Below are 17420 nucleotides of genomic sequence, written 5' to 3'. Positions count from 1 at the left end.
TCCATGCTGACTGTCCCTGATTAATCCGTGTCTTTCTAAATGAAGATTTCTCCTGTCCCTCAGAACTTTTTCCAATAATTTTCCCACCACCGAGGTTAGGCTGACTGGCCTGTAATTATGCGGTCTATCCCTCTCTCCCTTTTGAAAGAACGGTAGCACGTTAGCAGTCCTCCAGTGGTCGGGCACCACACCTGTAGCCAGAGAGGATTGTAAAATGATGGTGAGAGCCTGTGCTATTTGGTGTCTTACTTCCCTTAAGAGTGTGGGATAGATTTGATGCGGGCCTGGGTATTTGTCCAGTTTGAAAGATGCTACAGCCCTTAAGACTTGGTGTTTGAGCATGTTTATTTGATGTAATATTTGAATAGAAGGCAATGAAGGGTTGGGCTTGTAGTTTGTTTGTGTGGGAGGCAGAGCAGCAAGAAGAGGTGGAGGGGGGGTGGGGGGTTGCGGGAGGAGTAAAATTTGTAAATGTAAATTGAGTGTTGAATACTTGTATGAATGCGTAGAAGAGAAAAAAATGGGCGACAGCTTTAAGTAAAGAGAAAGCCAGCCAGCATATGCCTACGGCCATACTAGTCTGAATGCGCCCGATCTCGTCTGATCTCGGAAGCTAAGCAGAGTCAGGCCTGGTTAGTACTTGGATGGGAGACCGCCTGGGAATACCAGGTGCAGTAGGCTTTTGCTGCCGCCACAGGCTGCTCAACGTTTTGCACACACACGCGCACACACTGCTCTTAATCAATCAACATCCTTTTTGCTGCTCTCTCTCTCTCTCTCTCTCTCTCTCGCTTTCCTTTGACCATTTCTTCGCTGCACATTCTCCTGCTGCTACACAAATGCAAGGGGCTCCAGACACAGGGCCGAAATAAGCAGAAGAAGAAAATAAGATAGCCAAAATACACACACTGGCGGAGGGCCACCAGGACACAGCAGCAGAGAGGAGAGACAAGGTGCATAGAAAACTCGGAGGGACAAACAGCAACAGAACAAAGAAGAATGTCGAAAGAGCAGCAGTTAAATTCAGGAAAAAAGCAAAGCCAACTAGCATGCTGTTGAAATGCATGTGTGTTAATGCGAGGAGCGTTACAAATAAGATTGACGAGTTGCAGGCGCAAGTTGCCACATGGGGTTATGCAATAGTAGCCATAACGGAGACCTGGCTTCAAAATGGGCGGAATTGGAAACTAAACAATCCTGGCTACAATGTAATAACATTTGTAGAAGTCGTGTGGGCAGATGTCACATGATCAGGCAGAATCATAGAAATTTACAGCACAGAAGGAGGCCATTCGGCCCATCTTGTCCGTGCCAGCCGACAAAGAGCAATCCACCCAAATCCCACTTTACAGCACTTGGTCCGTAGCCTTGTAGGTTACGGCAGTTCAAGTGCATATCCAAGTACTTTTTAAACGTGATGAGGGTTTCTGCCTCTACCACCCTTTCAGGCAGTGCATTCCAGACCCCCACCATTCACTGGGTGAAAAAATGTCTCCTCAAATTCCCTGTAAACCTCCTACCAATTACTTGAAATCTATTATTGACCCTTCTGCTAAGGGAAATAGGTCCTTCCTATCCACTCTATCTCGGCCCCTCATAATTTTACACACCTCAATTAGGTCTCGCCTCAGCCTCCTGTGTTCCAAAGAAAACAACCCCAGCCTATCCAATCTTTCCTCATAACTAAAATTCCCCAGCCCAGGCAACATCCTCGGAAATCTCCTCTGCACCTTCTCTAGTGCAATCGCATCCTTCTTGTAATGTGGTGACCAGAACTGCACGCGGCACTCTAGCTGCGGCCTAACTAGTGTTTTATACAGTTGAAGCATAACCTCCCCGCTCTTATATTCTACGCCTCGGCTAATAAAGGCAAGTATCCCGTATGCCTGCTTAACCACTTTATCTACCTGTCCTGCTACCTTCAGGGATCTGTGGACATGCACTCCAAGGTCCCGCTGATCCTCTGCATTTCTCAGTGTCCTACCATTTATTGTGTATTCCAACTGAATTCCATTTGCCACTGTTCTGCCCACTAGACGAGTCCATTGATATCTTCCTGCAGTCTACAGCATTCTGTTTCATTATTAACCACACGGCCAATTTTTGTATCATCTGCAAACTTCTTAATCATACTTCCTACATTCAAATCCAAATCATTGATATATACCAGAAAAAGCAAAGGGCCCAGTACTGAGTCGGTGCAGGCTCGATGGGCCGAAATGGCCTCTATCTGCACTGTGGGGTTTCTGTGATTCTGTGAGCCCTGCGGAACCCCACTGGAAACAGCCTTCCGGTCACAAAAACACCCTTCGACCATTACCCTTTGTTTCCTGCCTCTGAGCCAATTTTGGATCCAACTTGCCACTTTGCCTTGGATCCCATGGGCTTTTACTTTCGTGACCAATCTGGCATGCGGGACCTTATCAAAAGCCTTGCTAAAATCCATATAGACTACATCAAAGGCACTACCCTCATCGACCCTCCTTGTTACCTCCTCGAAAAATTGAATTGCGTTAGTCAGACACGACCTTCCGTTAAGAAATCCATGCTGACTGTCCCTGATTAATCCGTGTCTTTCTAAATGAAGATTTCTCCTGTCCCTCAGAACTTTTTCCAATAATTTTCCCACCACCGAGGTTAGGCTGACTGGCCTGTAATTATGCGGTCTATCCCTCTCTCCCTTTTGAAAGAACGGTAGCACGTTAGCAGTCCTCCAGTGGTCGGGCACCACACCTGTAGCCAGAGAGGATTGTAAAATGATGGTGAGAGCCTGTGCTATTTGGTGTCTTACTTCCCTTAAGAGTGTGGGATAGATTTGATGCGGGCCTGGGTATTTGTCCAGTTTGAAAGATGCTACAGCCCTTAAGACTTGGTGTTTGAGCATGTTTATTTGATGTAATATTTGAATAGAAGGCAATGAAGGGTTGGGCTTGTAGTTTGTTTGTGTGGGAGGCAGAGCAGCAAGAAGAGGTGGAGGGGGGGTGGGGGGTTGCGGGAGGAGTAAAATTTGTAAATGTAAATTGAGTGTTGAATACTTGTATGAATGCGTAGAAGAGAAAAAAATGGGCGACAGCTTTAAGTAAAGAGAAAGCCAGCCAGCATATGCCTACGGCCATACTAGTCTGAATGCGCCCGATCTCGTCTGATCTCGGAAGCTAAGCAGAGTCAGGCCTGGTTAGTACTTGGATGGGAGACCGCCTGGGAATACCAGGTGCAGTAGGCTTTTGCTGCCGCCACAGGCTGCTCAACGTTTTGCACACACACGCGCACACACTGCTCTTAATCAATCAACATCCTTTTTGCTGCTCTCTCTCTCTCTCTCTCTCTCGCTTTCCTTTGACCATTTCTTCGCTGCACATTCTCCTGCTGCTACACAAATGCAAGGGGCTCCAGACACAGGGCCGAAATAAGCAGAAGAAGAAAATAAGATAGCCAAAATACACACACTGGCGGAGGGCCACCAGGACACAGCAGCAGAGAGGAGAGACAAGGTGCATAGAAAACTCGGAGGGACAAACAGCAACAGAACAAAGAAGAATGTCGAAAGAGCAGCAGTTAAATTCAGGAAAAAAGCAAAGCCAACTAGCATGCTGTTGAAATGCATGTGTGTTAATGCGAGGAGCGTTACAAATAAGATTGACGAGTTGCAGGCGCAAGTTGCCACATGGGGTTATGCAATAGTAGCCATAACGGAGACCTGGCTTCAAAATGGGCGGAATTGGAAACTAAACAATCCTGGCTACAATGTAATAACATTTGTAGAAGTCGTGTGGGCAGATGTCACATGATCAGGCAGAATCATAGAAATTTACAGCACAGAAGGAGGCCATTCGGCCCATCTTGTCCGTGCCAGCCGACAAAGAGCAATCCACCCAAATCCCACTTTACAGCACTTGGTCCGTAGCCTTGTAGGTTACGGCAGTTCAAGTGCATATCCAAGTACTTTTTAAACGTGATGAGGGTTTCTGCCTCTACCACCCTTTCAGGCAGTGCATTCCAGACCCCCACCATTCACTGGGTGAAAAAATGTCTCCTCAAATTCCCTGTAAACCTCCTACCAATTACTTGAAATCTATTATTGACCCTTCTGCTAAGGGAAATAGGTCCTTCCTATCCACTCTATCTCGGCCCCTCATAATTTTACACACCTCAATTAGGTCTCGCCTCAGCCTCCTGTGTTCCAAAGAAAACAACCCCAGCCTATCCAATCTTTCCTCATAACTAAAATTCCCCAGCCCAGGCAACATCCTCGGAAATCTCCTCTGCACCTTCTCTAGTGCAATCGCATCCTTCTTGTAATGTGGTGACCAGAACTGCACGCGGCACTCTAGCTGCGGCCTAACTAGTGTTTTATACAGTTGAAGCATAACCTCCCCGCTCTTATATTCTACGCCTCGGCTAATAAAGGCAAGTATCCCGTATGCCTGCTTAACCACTTTATCTACCTGTCCTGCTACCTTCAGGGATCTGTGGACATGCACTCCAAGGTCCCGCTGATCCTCTGCATTTCTCAGTGTCCTACCATTTATTGTGTATTCCAACTGAATTCCATTTGCCACTGTTCTGCCCACTAGACGAGTCCATTGATATCTTCCTGCAGTCTACAGCATTCTGTTTCATTATTAACCACACGGCCAATTTTTGTATCATCTGCAAACTTCTTAATCATACTTCCTACATTCAAATCCAAATCATTGATATATACCAGAAAAAGCAAAGGGCCCAGTACTGAGTCGCTGCAGGCTCGATGGGCCGAAATGACCTCTATCTGCACTGTGGGGTTTCTGTGATTCTGTGAGCCCTGCGGAACCCCACTGGAAACAGCCTTCCGGTCACAAAAACACCCTTCGACCATTACCCTTTGTTTCCTGCCTCTGAGCCAATTTTGGATCCAACTTGCCACTTTGCCTTGGATCCCATGGGCTTTTACTTTCATGACCAATCTGGCATGTGGGACCTTATCAAAAGCCCTGCTAAAATCCATATAGACTACATGAAAGGCACTACCCTCATCGACCCTCCTTGTTACCTCCTCGAAAAATTGAATTGCGTTAGTCAGACGCGACCTTCCGTTAAGAAATCCATGCTGACTGTCCCTGATTAATCCGTGTCTTTCTAAATGAAGATTTCTCCTGTCCCTCAGAACTTTTTCCAATAATTTTCCCACCACCGAGGTTAGGCTGACTGGCCTGTAATTATGCGGTCTATCCCTCTCTCCCTTTTGAAAGAACGGTAGCACGTTAGCAGTCCTCCAGTGGTCGGGCACCACACCTGTAGCCAGAGAGGATTGTAAAATGATGGTGAGAGCCTGTGCTATTTGGTGTCTTACTTCTCTTAAGAGTGTGGGATAGATTTGATGCGGGCCTGGGTATTTGTCCAGTTTGAAAGATGCTACAGCCCTTAAGACTTGGTGTTTGAGCATGTTTATTTGATGTAATATTTGAATAGAAGGCAATGAAGGGTTGGGCTTGTAGTTTGTTTGTGTGGGAGGCAGAGCAGCAAGAAGAGGTGGAGGGGGGGTGGGGGGTTGCGGGAGGAGTAAAATTTGTAAATGTAAATTGAGTGTTGAATACTTGTATGAATGTGTAGAAGAGAAAAAATGGGCGACAGCTTTAAGTAAAGAGAAAGCCAGCTAGCATATGCCTACGGCCATACTAGTCTGAATGCGCCCGATCTCGTCTGATCTCGGAAGCTAAGCAGAGTCAGGCCTGGTTAGTACTTGGATGGGAGACTGCCTGGGAATACCAGGTGCAGTAGGCTTTTGCTGCCACCACAGGCTGCTCAACGTTTTGCGCGCACACACTGCTCTTAATCAATCAACATCCTTTTTGCTGCTCTCTCTCTCTCTCTCTCGCTTTCCTTTGACCATTTCTTCGCTGCACATTCTCCTGCTGCTACACAAATGCAAGGGGCTCCAGACACAGGGCCGAAATAAGCAGAAGAAGAAAATAAGATAGCCAAAATACACACACTGGCGGAGGGCCACCAGGACACAGCAGCAGAGAGGAGAGACAAGGTGCATAGAAAACTCGGAGGGACAAACAGCAACAGAACAAAGAAGAATGTCGAAAGAGCAGCAGTTAAATTCAGGAAAAAAGCAAAGCCAACTAGCATGCTGTTGAAATGCATGTGTGTTAATGCGAGGAGCGTTACAAATAAGATTGACGAGTTGCAGGCGCAAGTTGCCACATGGGGTTATGCAATAGTAGCCATAACGGAGACCTGGCTTCAAAATGGGCGGAATTGGAAACTAAACAATCCTGGCTACAATGTAATAACATTTGTAGAAGTCGTGTGGGCAGATGTCACATGATCAGGCAGAATCATAGAAATTTACAGCACAGAAGGAGGCCATTCGGCCCATCTTGTCCGTGCCAGCCGACAAAGAGCAATCCACCCAAATCCCACTTTACAGCACTTGGTCCGTAGCCTTGTAGGTTACGGCAGTTCAAGTGCATATCCAAGTACTTTTTAAACGTGATGAGGGTTTCTGCCTCTACCACCCTTTCAGGCAGTGCATTCCAGACCCCCACCATTCACTGGGTGAAAAAATGTCTCCTCAAATTCCCTGTAAACCTCCTACCAATTACTTGAAATCTTTTATTGACCCTTCTGCTAAGGGAAATAGGTCCTTCCTATCCACTCTATCTCGGCCCCTCATAATTTTACACACCTCAATTAGGTCTCGCCTCAGCCTCCTGTGTTCCAAAGAAAACAACCCCAGCCTATCCAATCTTTCCTCATAACTAAAATTCCCCAGCCCAGGCAACATCCTCGGAAATCTCCTCTGCACCTTCTCTAGTGCAATCGCATCCTTCTTGTAATGTGGTGACCAGAACTGCACGCGGCACTCTAGCTGCGGCCTAACTAGTGTTTTATACAGTTGAAGCATAACCTCCCCGCTCTTATATTCTACGCCTCGGCTAATAAAGGCAAGTATCCCGTATGCCTGCTTAACCACTTTATCTACCTGTCCTGCTACCTTCAGGGATCTGTGGACATGCACTCCAAGGTCCCGCTGATCCTCTGCATTTCTCAGTGTCCTACCATTTATTGTGTATTCCAACTGAATTCCATTTGCCACTGTTCTGCCCACTAGACAAGTCCATTGATATCTTCCTGCAGTCTACAGCATTCTGTTTCATTATTAACCACACGGCCAATTTTTGTATCATCTGCAAACTTCTTAATCATACTTCCTACATTCAAATCCAAATCATTGATATATACCAGAAAAAGCAAAGGGCCCAGTACTGAGTCGGTGCAGGCTCGATGGGCCGAAATGGCCTCTATCTGCACTGTGGGGTTTCTGTGATTCTCTGAGCCCTGCGGAACCCCACTGGAAACAGCCTTCCGGTCACAAAAACACCCTTCGACCATTACCCTTTGTTTCCTGCCTCTGAGCCAATTTTGGATCCAACTTGCCACTTTGCCTTGGATCCCATGGGCTTTTACTTTCGTGACCAATCTGGCATGCGGGACCTTATCAAAAGCCTTGCTAAAATCCATATAGACTACATCAAAGGCACTACCCTCATCGACCCTCCTTGTTACCTCCTCGAAAAATTGAATTGCGTTAGTCAGACACGACCTTCCGTTAAGAAATCCATGCTGACTGTCCCTGATTAATCCGTGTCTTTCTAAATGAAGATTTCTCCTGTCCCTCAGAACTTTTTCCAATAATTTTCCCACCACCGAGGTTAGGCTGACTGGCCTGTAATTATGCGGTCTATCCCTCTCTCCCTTTTGAAAGAACGGTAGCACGTTAGCAGTCCTCCAGTGGTCGGGCACCACACCTGTAGCCAGAGAGGATTGTAAAATGATGGTGAGAGCCTGTGCTATTTGGTGTCTTACTTCTCTTAAGAGTGTGGGATAGATTTGATGCGGGCCTGGGTATTTGTCCAGTTTGAAAGATACTACAGCCCTTAAGACTTGGTGTTTGAGCATGTTTATTTGATGTAATATTTGAATAGAAGGCAATGAAGGGTTGGGCTTGTAGTTTGTTTGTGTGGGAGGCAGAGCAGCAAGAAGAGGTGGAGGGGGGGTGGGGGGTTGCGGGAGGAGTAAAATTTGTAAATGTAAATTGAGTGTTGAATACTTGTATGAATGCGTAGAAGAGAAAAAAATGGGCGACAGCTTTAAGTAAAGAGAAAGCCAGCCAGCATATGCCTACGGCCATACTAGTCTGAATGCGCCCGATCTCGTCTGATCTCGGAAGCTAAGCAGAGTCAGGCCTGGTTAGTACTTGGATGGGAGACCGCCTGGGAATACCAGGTGCAGTAGGCTTTTGCTGCCGCCACAGGCTGCTCAACGTTTTGCACACACACGCGCACACACTGCTCTTAATCAATCAACATCCTTTTTGCTGCTCTCTCTCTCTCTCTCTCTCTCTCGCTTTCCTTTGACCATTTCTTCGCTGCACATTCTCCTGCTGCTACACAAATGCAAGGGGCTCCAGACACAGGGCCGAAATAAGCAGAAGAAGAAAATAAGATAGCCAAAATACACACACTGGCGGAGGGCCACCAGGACACAGCAGCAGAGAGGAGAGACAAGGTGCATAGAAAACTCGGAGGGACAAACAGCAACAGAACAAAGAAGAATGTCGAAAGAGCAGCAGTTAAATTCAGGAAAAAAGCAAAGCCAACTAGCATGCTGTTGAAATGCATGTGTGTTAATGCGAGGAGCGTTACAAATAAGATTGACGAGTTGCAGGCGCAAGTTGCCACATGGGGTTATGCAATAGTAGCCATAACGGAGACCTGGCTTCAAAATGGGCGGAATTGGAAACTAAACAATCCTGGCTACAATGTAATAACATTTGTAGAAGTCGTGTGGGCAGATGTCACATGATCAGGCAGAATCATAGAAATTTACAGCACAGAAGGAGGCCATTCGGCCCATCTTGTCCGTGCCAGCCGACAAAGAGCAATCCACCCAAATCCCACTTTACAGCACTTGGTCCGTAGCCTTGTAGGTTACGGCAGTTCAAGTGCATATCCAAGTACTTTTTAAACGTGATGAGGGTTTCTGCCTCTACCACCCTTTCAGGCAGTGCATTCCAGACCCCCACCATTCACTGGGTGAAAAAATGTCTCCTCAAATTCCCTGTAAACCTCCTACCAATTACTTGAAATCTATTATTGACCCTTCTGCTAAGGGAAATAGGTCCTTCCTATCCACTCTATCTCGGCCCCTCATAATTTTACACACCTCAATTAGGTCTCGCCTCAGCCTCCTGTGTTCCAAAGAAAACAACCCCAGCCTATCCAATCTTTCCTCATAACTAAAATTCCCCAGCCCAGGCAACATCCTCGGAAATCTCCTCTGCACCTTCTCTAGTGCAATCGCATCCTTCTTGTAATGTGGTGACCAGAACTGCACGCGGCACTCTAGCTGCGGCCTAACTAGTGTTTTATACAGTTGAAGCATAACCTCCCCGCTCTTATATTCTACGCCTCGGCTAATAAAGGCAAGTATCCCGTATGCCTGCTTAACCACTTTATCTACCTGTCCTGCTACCTTCAGGGATCTGTGGACATGCACTCCAAGGTCCCGCTGATCCTCTGCATTTCTCAGTGTCCTACCATTTATTGTGTATTCCAACTGAATTCCATTTGCCACTGTTCTGCCCACTAGACGAGTCCATTGATATCTTCCTGCAGTCTACAGCATTCTGTTTCATTATTAACCACACGGCCAATTTTTGTATCATCTGCAAACTTCTTAATCATACTTCCTACATTCAAATCCAAATCATTGATATATACCAGAAAAAGCAAAGGGTCCAGTACTGAGTCGGTGCAGGCTCGATGGGCCGAAATGGCCTCTATCTGCACTGTGGGGTTTCTGTGATTCTGTGAGCCCTGCGGAACCCCACTGGAAACAGCCTTCCGGTCACAAAAACACCCTTCGACCATTACCCTTTGTTTCCTGCCTCTGAGCCAATTTTGGATCCAACTTGCCACTTTGCCTTGGATCCCATGGGCTTTTACTTTCGTGACCAATCTGGCATGCGGGACCTTATCAAAAGCCTTGCTAAAATCCATATAGACTACATCAAAGGCACTACCCTCATCGACCCTCCTTGTTACCTCCTCGAAAAATTGAATTGCGTTAGTCAGACACGACCTTCCGTTAAGAAATCCATGCTGACTGTCCCTGATTAATCCGTGTCTTTCTAAATGAAGATTTCTCCTGTCCCTCAGAACTTTTTCCAATAATTTTCCCACCACCGAGGTTAGGCTGACTGGCCTGTAATTATGCGGTCTATCCCTCTCTCCCTTTTGAAAGAACGGTAGCACGTTAGCAGTCCTCCAGTGGTCGGGCACCACACCTGTAGCCAGAGAGGATTGTAAAATGATGGTGAGAGCCTGTGCTATTTGGTGTCTTACTTCTCTTAAGAGTGTGGGATAGATTTGATGCGGGCCTGGGTATTTGTCCAGTTTGAAAGATGCTACAGCCCTTAAGACTTGGTGTTTGAGCATGTTTATTTGATGTAATATTTGAATAGAAGGCAATGAAGGGTTGGGCTTGTAGTTTGTTTGTGTGGGAGGCAGAGCAGCAAGAAGAGGTGGAGGGGGGGTGGGGGGTTGCGGGAGGAGTAAAATTTGTAAATGTAAATTGAGTGTTGAATACTTGTATGAATGCGTAGAAGAGAAAAAAATGGGCGACAGCTTTAAGTAAAGAGAAAGCCAGCTAGCATATGCCTACGGCCATACTAGTCTGAATGTGCCCGATCTCGTCTGATCTCGGAAGCTAAGCAGAGTCAGGCCTGGTTAGTACTTGGTTGGGAGACTGCCTGGGAATACCAGGTGCAGTAGGCTTTTGCTGCCGCCACAGGCTGCTCAACGTTTTGCACACACACGCGCACACACTGCTCTTAATCAATCAACATCCTTTTTGCTGCTCTCTCTCTCTCTCTCTCTCGCTTTCCTTTGACCATTTCTTCGCTGCACATTCTCCTGCTGCTACACAAATGCAAGGGGCTCCAGACACAGGGCCGAAATAAGCAGAAGAAGAAAATAAGATAGCCAAAATACACACACTGGCGGAGGGCCACCAGGACACAGCAGCAGAGAGGAGAGACAAGGTGCATAGAAAACTCGGAGGGACAAACAGCAACAGAACAAAGAAGAATGTAGAAAGAGCAGCAGTTAAATTCAGGAAAAAAGCAAAGCCAACTAGCATGCTGTTGAAATGCATGTGTGTTAATGCGAGGAGTGTTACAAATAAGATTGACGAGTTGCAGGCGCAAGTTGCCACATGGGGTTATGCAATAGTAGCCATAACGGAGACCTGGCTTCAAAATGGGCGGAATTGGAAACTAAACAATCCTGGCTACAATGTAATAACATTTGTAGAAGTCGTGTGGGCAGATGTCACATGATCAGGCAGAATCATAGAAATTTACAGCACAGAAGGAGGCCATTCGGCCCATCTTGTCCGTGCCAGCCGACAAAGAGCAATCCACCCAAATCCCACTTTACAGCACTTGGTCCGTAGCCTTGTAGGTTACGGCAGTTCAAGTGCATATCCAAGTACTTTTTAAACGTGATGAGGGTTTCTGCCTCTACCACCCTTTCAGGCAGTGCATTCCAGACCCCCACCATTCACTGGGTGAAAAAATGTCTCCTCAAATTCCCTGTAAACCTCCTACCAATTACTTGAAATCTATTATTGACCCTTCTGCTAAGGGAAATAGGTCCTTCCTATCCACTCTATCTCGGCCCCTCATAATTTTACACACCTCAATTAGGTCTCGCCTCAGCCTCCTGTGTTCCAAAGAAAACAACCCCAGCCTATCCAATCTTTCCTCATAACTAAAATTCCCCAGCCCAGGCAACATCCTCGGAAATCTCCTCTGCACCTTCTCTAGTGCAATCGCATCCTTCTTGTAATGTGGTGACCAGAACTGCACGCGGCACTCTAGCTGCGGCCTAACTAGTGTTTTATACAGTTGAAGCATAACCTCCCCGCTCTTATATTCTACGCCTCGGCTAATAAAGGCAAGTATCCCGTATGCCTGCTTAACCACTTTATCTACCTGTCCTGCTACCTTCAGGGATCTGTGGACATGCACTCCAAGGTCCCGCTGATCCTCTGCATTTCTCAGTGTCCTACCATTTATTGTGTATTCCAACTGAATTCCATTTGCCACTGTTCTGCCCACTAGACGAGTCCATTGATATCTTCCTGCAGTCTACAGCATTCTGTTTCATTATTAACCACACGGCCAATTTTTGTATCATCTGCAAACTTCTTAATCATACTTCCTACATTCAAATCCAAATCATTGATATATACCAGAAAAAGCAAAGGGCCCAGTACTGAGTCGGTGCAGGCTCGATGGGCCGAAATGGCCTCTATCTGCACTGTGGGGTTTCTGTGATTCTGTGAGCCCTGCGGAACCCCACTGGAAACAGCCTTCCGGTCACAAAAACACCCTTCGACCATTACCCTTTGTTTCCTGCCTCTGAGCCAATTTTGGATCCAACTTGCCACTTTGCCTTGGATCCCATGGGCTTTTACTTTCGTGACCAATCTGGCATGCGGGACCTTATCAAAAGCCTTGCTAAAATCCATATAGACTACATCAAAGGCACTACCCTCATCGACCCTCCTTGTTACCTCCTCGAAAAATTGAATTGCGTTAGTCAGACACGACCTTCCGTTAAGAAATCCATGCTGACTGTCCCTGATTAATCCGTGTCTTTCTAAATGAAGATTTCTCCTGTCCCTCAGAACTTTTTCCAATAATTTTCCCACCACCGAGGTTAGGCTGACTGGCCTGTAATTATGCGGTCTATCCCTCTCTCCCTTTTGAAAGAACGGTAGCACGTTAGCAGTCCTCCAGTGGTCGGGCACCACACCTGTAGCCAGAGAGGATTGTAAAATGATGGTGAGAGCCTGTGCTATTTGGTGTCTTACTTCCCTTAAGAGTGTGGGATAGATTTGATGCGGGCCTGGGTATTTGTCCAGTTTGAAAGATGCTACAGCCCTTAAGACTTGGTGTTTGAGCATGTTTATTTGATGTAATATTTGAATAGAAGGCAATGAAGGGTTGGGCTTGTAGTTTGTTTGTGTGGGAGGCAGAGCAGCAAGAAGAGGTGGAGGGGGGGTGGGGGGTTGCGGGAGGAGTAAAATTTGTAAATGTAAATTGAGTGTTGAATACTTGTATGAATGCGTAGAAGAGAAAAAAATGGGCGACAGCTTTAAGTAAAGAGAAAGCCAGCCAGCATATGCCTACGGCCATACTAGTCTGAATGCGCCCGATCTCGTCTGATCTCGGAAGCTAAGCAGAGTCAGGCCTGGTTAGTACTTGGATGGGAGACCGCCTGGGAATACCAGGTGCAGTAGGCTTTTGCTGCCGCCACAGGCTGCTCAACGTTTTGCACACACACGCGCACACACTGCTCTTAATCAATCAACATCCTTTTTGCTGCTCTCTCTCTCTCTCTCTCTCTCTCGCTTTCCTTTGACCATTTCTTCGCTGCACATTCTCCTGCTGCTACACAAATGCAAGGGGCTCCAGACACAGGGCCGAAATAAGCAGAAGAAGAAAATAAGATAGCCAAAATACACACACTGGCGGAGGGCCACCAGGACACAGCAGCAGAGAGGAGAGACAAGGTGCATAGAAAACTCGGAGGGACAAACAGCAACAGAACAAAGAAGAATGTCGAAAGAGCAGCAGTTAAATTCAGGAAAAAAGCAAAGCCAACTAGCATGCTGTTGAAATGCATGTGTGTTAATGCGAGGAGCGTTACAAATAAGATTGACGAGTTGCAGGCGCAAGTTGCCACATGGGGTTATGCAATAGTAGCCATAACGGAGACCTGGCTTCAAAATGGGCGGAATTGGAAACTAAACAATCCTGGCTACAATGTAATAACATTTGTAGAAGTCGTGTGGGCAGATGTCACATGATCAGGCAGAATCATAGAAATTTACAGCACAGAAGGAGGCCATTCGGCCCATCTTGTCCGTGCCAGCCGACAAAGAGCAATCCACCCAAATCCCACTTTACAGCACTTGGTCCGTAGCCTTGTAGGTTACGGCAGTTCAAGTGCATATCCAAGTACTTTTTAAACGTGATGAGGGTTTCTGCCTCTACCACCCTTTCAGGCAGTGCATTCCAGACCCCCACCATTCACTGGGTGAAAAAATGTCTCCTCAAATTCCCTGTAAACCTCCTACCAATTACTTGAAATCTATTATTGACCCTTCTGCTAAGGGAAATAGGTCCTTCCTATCCACTCTATCTCGGCCCCTCATAATTTTACACACCTCAATTAGGTCTCGCCTCAGCCTCCTGTGTTCCAAAGAAAACAACCCCAGCCTATCCAATCTTTCCTCATAACTAAAATTCCCCAGCCCAGGCAACATCCTCGGAAATCTCCTCTGCACCTTCTCTAGTGCAATCGCATCCTTCTTGTAATGTGGTGACCAGAACTGCACGCGGCACTCTAGCTGCGGCCTAACTAGTGTTTTATACAGTTGAAGCATAACCTCCCCGCTCTTATATTCTACGCCTCGGCTAATAAAGGCAAGTATCCCGTATGCCTGCTTAACCACTTTATCTACCTGTCCTGCTACCTTCAGGGATCTGTGGACATGCACTCCAAGGTCCCGCTGATCCTCTGCATTTCTCAGTGTCCTACCATTTATTGTGTATTCCAACTGAATTCCATTTGCCACTGTTCTGCCCACTAGACGAGTCCATTGATATCTTCCTGCAGTCTACAGCATTCTGTTTCATTATTAACCACACGGCCAATTTTTGTATCATCTGCAAACTTCTTAATCATATTTCCTACATTCAAATCCAAATCATTGATATATACCAGAAAAAGCAAAGGGCCCAGTACTGAGTCGGTGCAGGCTCGATGGGCCGAAATGGCCTCTATCTGCACTGTGGGGTTTCTGTGATTCTGTGAGCCCTGCGGAACCCCACTGGAAACAGCCTTCCGGTCACAAAAACACCCTTCGACCATTACCCTTTGTTTCCTGCCTCTGAGCCAATTTTGGATCCAACTTGCCACTTTGCCTTGGATCCCATGGGCTTTTACTTTCGTGACCAATCTGGCATGCGGGACCTTATCAAAAGCCTTGCTAAAATCCATATAGACTACATCAAAGGCACTACCCTCATCGACCCTCCTTGTTACCTCCTCGAAAAATTGAATTGCGTTAGTCAGACACGACCTTCCGTTAAGAAATCCATGCTGACTGTCCCTGATTAATCCGTGTCTTTCTAAATGAAGATTTCTCCTGTCCCTCAGAACTTTTTCCAATAATTTTCCCACCACCGAGGTTAGGCTGACTGGCCTGTAATTATGCGGTCTATCCCTCTCTCCCTTTTGAAAGAACGGTAGCACGTTAGCAGTCCTCCAGTGGTCGGGCACCACACCTGTAGCCAGAGAGGATTGTAAAATGATGGTGAGAGCCTGTGCTATTTGGTGTCTTACTTCTCTTAAGAGTGTGGGATAGATTTGATGCGGGCCTGGGTATTTGTCCAGTTTGAAAGATGCTACAGCCCTTAAGACTTGGTGTTTGAGCATGTTTATTTGATGTAATATTTGAATAGAAGGCAATGAAGGGTTGGGCTTGTAGTTTGTTTGTGTGGGAGGCAGAGCAGCAAGAAGAGGTGGAGGGGGGGTGGGGGGTTGCGGGAGGAGTAAAATTTGTAAATGTAAATTGAGTGTTGAATACTTGTATGAATGCGTAGAAGAGAAAAAAATGGGCGACAGCTTTAAGTAAAGAGAAAGCCAGCTAGCATATGCCTACGGCCATACTAGTCTGAATGCGCCCGATCTCGTCTGATCTCGGAAGCTAAGCAGAGTCAGGCCTGGTTAGTACTTGGATGGGAGACTGCCTGGGAATACCGGGTGCAGTAGGCTTTTGCTGCCGCCACAGGCTGCTCAACGTTTTGCACACACACGCGCACACACTGCTCTTAATCAATCAACATCCTTTTTGCTGCTCTCTCTCTCTCTCTCTCTCTCTCTCTCTCGCTTTCCTTTGACCATTTCTTCGCTGCACATTCTCCTGCTGCTACACAAATGCAAGGGGCTCCAGACACAGGGCCGAAATAAGCAGAAGAAGAAAATAAGATAGCCAAAATACACACACTGGCGGAGGGCCACCAGGACACAGCAGCAGAGAGGAGAGACAAGGTGCATAGAAAACTCGGAGGGACAAACAGCAACAGAACAAAGAAGAATGTAGAAAGAGCAGCAGTTAAATTCAGGAAAAAAGCAAAGCCAACTAGCATGCTGTTGAAATGCATGTGTGTTAATGCGAGGAGCGTTACAAATAAGATTGACGAGTTGCAGGCGCAAGTTGCCACATGGGGTTATGCAATAGTAGCCATAACGGAGACCTGGCTTCAAAATGGGCGGAATTGGAAACTAAACAATCCTGGCTACAATGTAATAACATTTGTAGAAGTCGTGTGGGCAGATGTCACATGATCAGGCAGAATCATAGAAATTTACAGCACAGAAGGAGGCCATTCGGCCCATCTTGTCCGTGCCAGCCGACAAAGAGCAATCCACCCAAATCCCACTTTACAGCACTTGGTCCGTAGCCTTGTAGGTTACGGCAGTTCAAGTGCATATCCAAGTACTTTTTAAACGTGATGAGGGTTTCTGCCTCTACCACCCTTTCAGGCAGTGCATTCCAGACCCCCACCATTCACTGGGTGAAAAAATGTCTCCTCAAATTCCCTGTAAACCTCCTACCAATTACTTGAAATCTATTATTGACCCTTCTGCTAAGGGAAATAGGTCCTTCCTATCCACTCTATCTCGGCCCCTCATAATTTTACACACCTCAATTAGGTCTCGCCTCAGCCTCCTGTGTTCCAAAGAAAACAACCCCAGCCTATCCAATCTTTCCTCATAACTAAAATTCCCCAGCCCAGGCAACATCCTCGGAAATCTCCTCTGCACCTTCTCTAGTGCAATCGCATCCTTCTTGTAATGTGGTGACCAGAACTGCACGCGGCACTCTAGCTGCGGCCTAACTAGTGTTTTATACAGTTGAAGCATAACCTCCCCGCTCTTATATTCTACGCCTCGGCTAATAAAGGCAAGTATCCCGTATGCCTGCTTAACCACTTTATCTACCTGTCCTGCTACCTTCAGGGATCTGTGGACATGCACTCCAAGGTCCCGCTGATCCTCTGCATTTCTCAGTGTCCTACCATTTATTGTGTATTCCAACTGAATTCCATTTGCCACTGTTCTGCCCACTAGACGAGTCCATTGATATCTTCCTGCAGTCTACAGCATTCTGTTTCATTATTAACCACACGGCCAATTTTTGTATCATCTGCAAACTTCTTAATCATACTTCCTACATTCAAATCCAAATCATTGATATATACCAGAAAAAGCAAAGGGCCCAGTACTGAG

The 17420-nt window shown here is 46.5% G+C and overlaps 6 non-coding genes and 1 pseudogene across 6 annotated transcripts; all 7 read left to right on the top strand.

Annotated features, from left to right (window-relative positions):
* Positions 1-562: 562 nt before the first annotated feature.
* On the top strand, positions 563-681 carry LOC147110061 (5S ribosomal RNA). Its single transcript, XR_015080465.1, has one exon. It is a non-coding gene; the product is annotated as a 5S ribosomal RNA (ribosomal RNA).
* Positions 682-3104: 2423 nt separating this feature from the next.
* Positions 3105-3223, top strand: LOC147110060 (5S ribosomal RNA). The gene has a single exon (XR_015080464.1). It is a non-coding gene; the product is annotated as a 5S ribosomal RNA (ribosomal RNA).
* Positions 3224-5641: 2418 nt separating this feature from the next.
* On the top strand, positions 5642-5760 carry LOC147110059 (5S ribosomal RNA). Its single transcript, XR_015080474.1, has one exon. It is a non-coding gene; the product is annotated as a 5S ribosomal RNA (ribosomal RNA).
* A 2407-nt stretch (positions 5761-8167) lies between these two features.
* On the top strand, positions 8168-8286 carry LOC147110058 (5S ribosomal RNA). The gene has a single exon (XR_015080463.1). It is a non-coding gene; the product is annotated as a 5S ribosomal RNA (ribosomal RNA).
* Positions 8287-10707: 2421 nt separating this feature from the next.
* LOC147110057 (5S ribosomal RNA) lies at positions 10708-10826 on the top strand (annotated as a pseudogene).
* A 2417-nt stretch (positions 10827-13243) lies between these two features.
* Positions 13244-13362, top strand: LOC147110056 (5S ribosomal RNA). The gene has a single exon (XR_015080462.1). It is a non-coding gene; the product is annotated as a 5S ribosomal RNA (ribosomal RNA).
* Positions 13363-15783: 2421 nt separating this feature from the next.
* On the top strand, positions 15784-15902 carry LOC147110055 (5S ribosomal RNA). The gene has a single exon (XR_015080483.1). It is a non-coding gene; the product is annotated as a 5S ribosomal RNA (ribosomal RNA).
* Positions 15903-17420: the final 1518 nt, after the last annotated feature.

Source organism: Somniosus microcephalus, chromosome 12 (genome assembly GCF_052327205.1).
Source record: "Somniosus microcephalus isolate GS21.2 chromosome 12, FLI_Smic_1.0, whole genome shotgun sequence".
In the NCBI taxonomy this organism is placed as follows: domain Eukaryota; kingdom Metazoa; phylum Chordata; class Chondrichthyes; order Squaliformes; family Somniosidae; genus Somniosus; species Somniosus microcephalus.
Note: the sequence above shows the minus strand (reverse complement) of the source record. Positions and strands in the feature narration are given on the sequence as shown.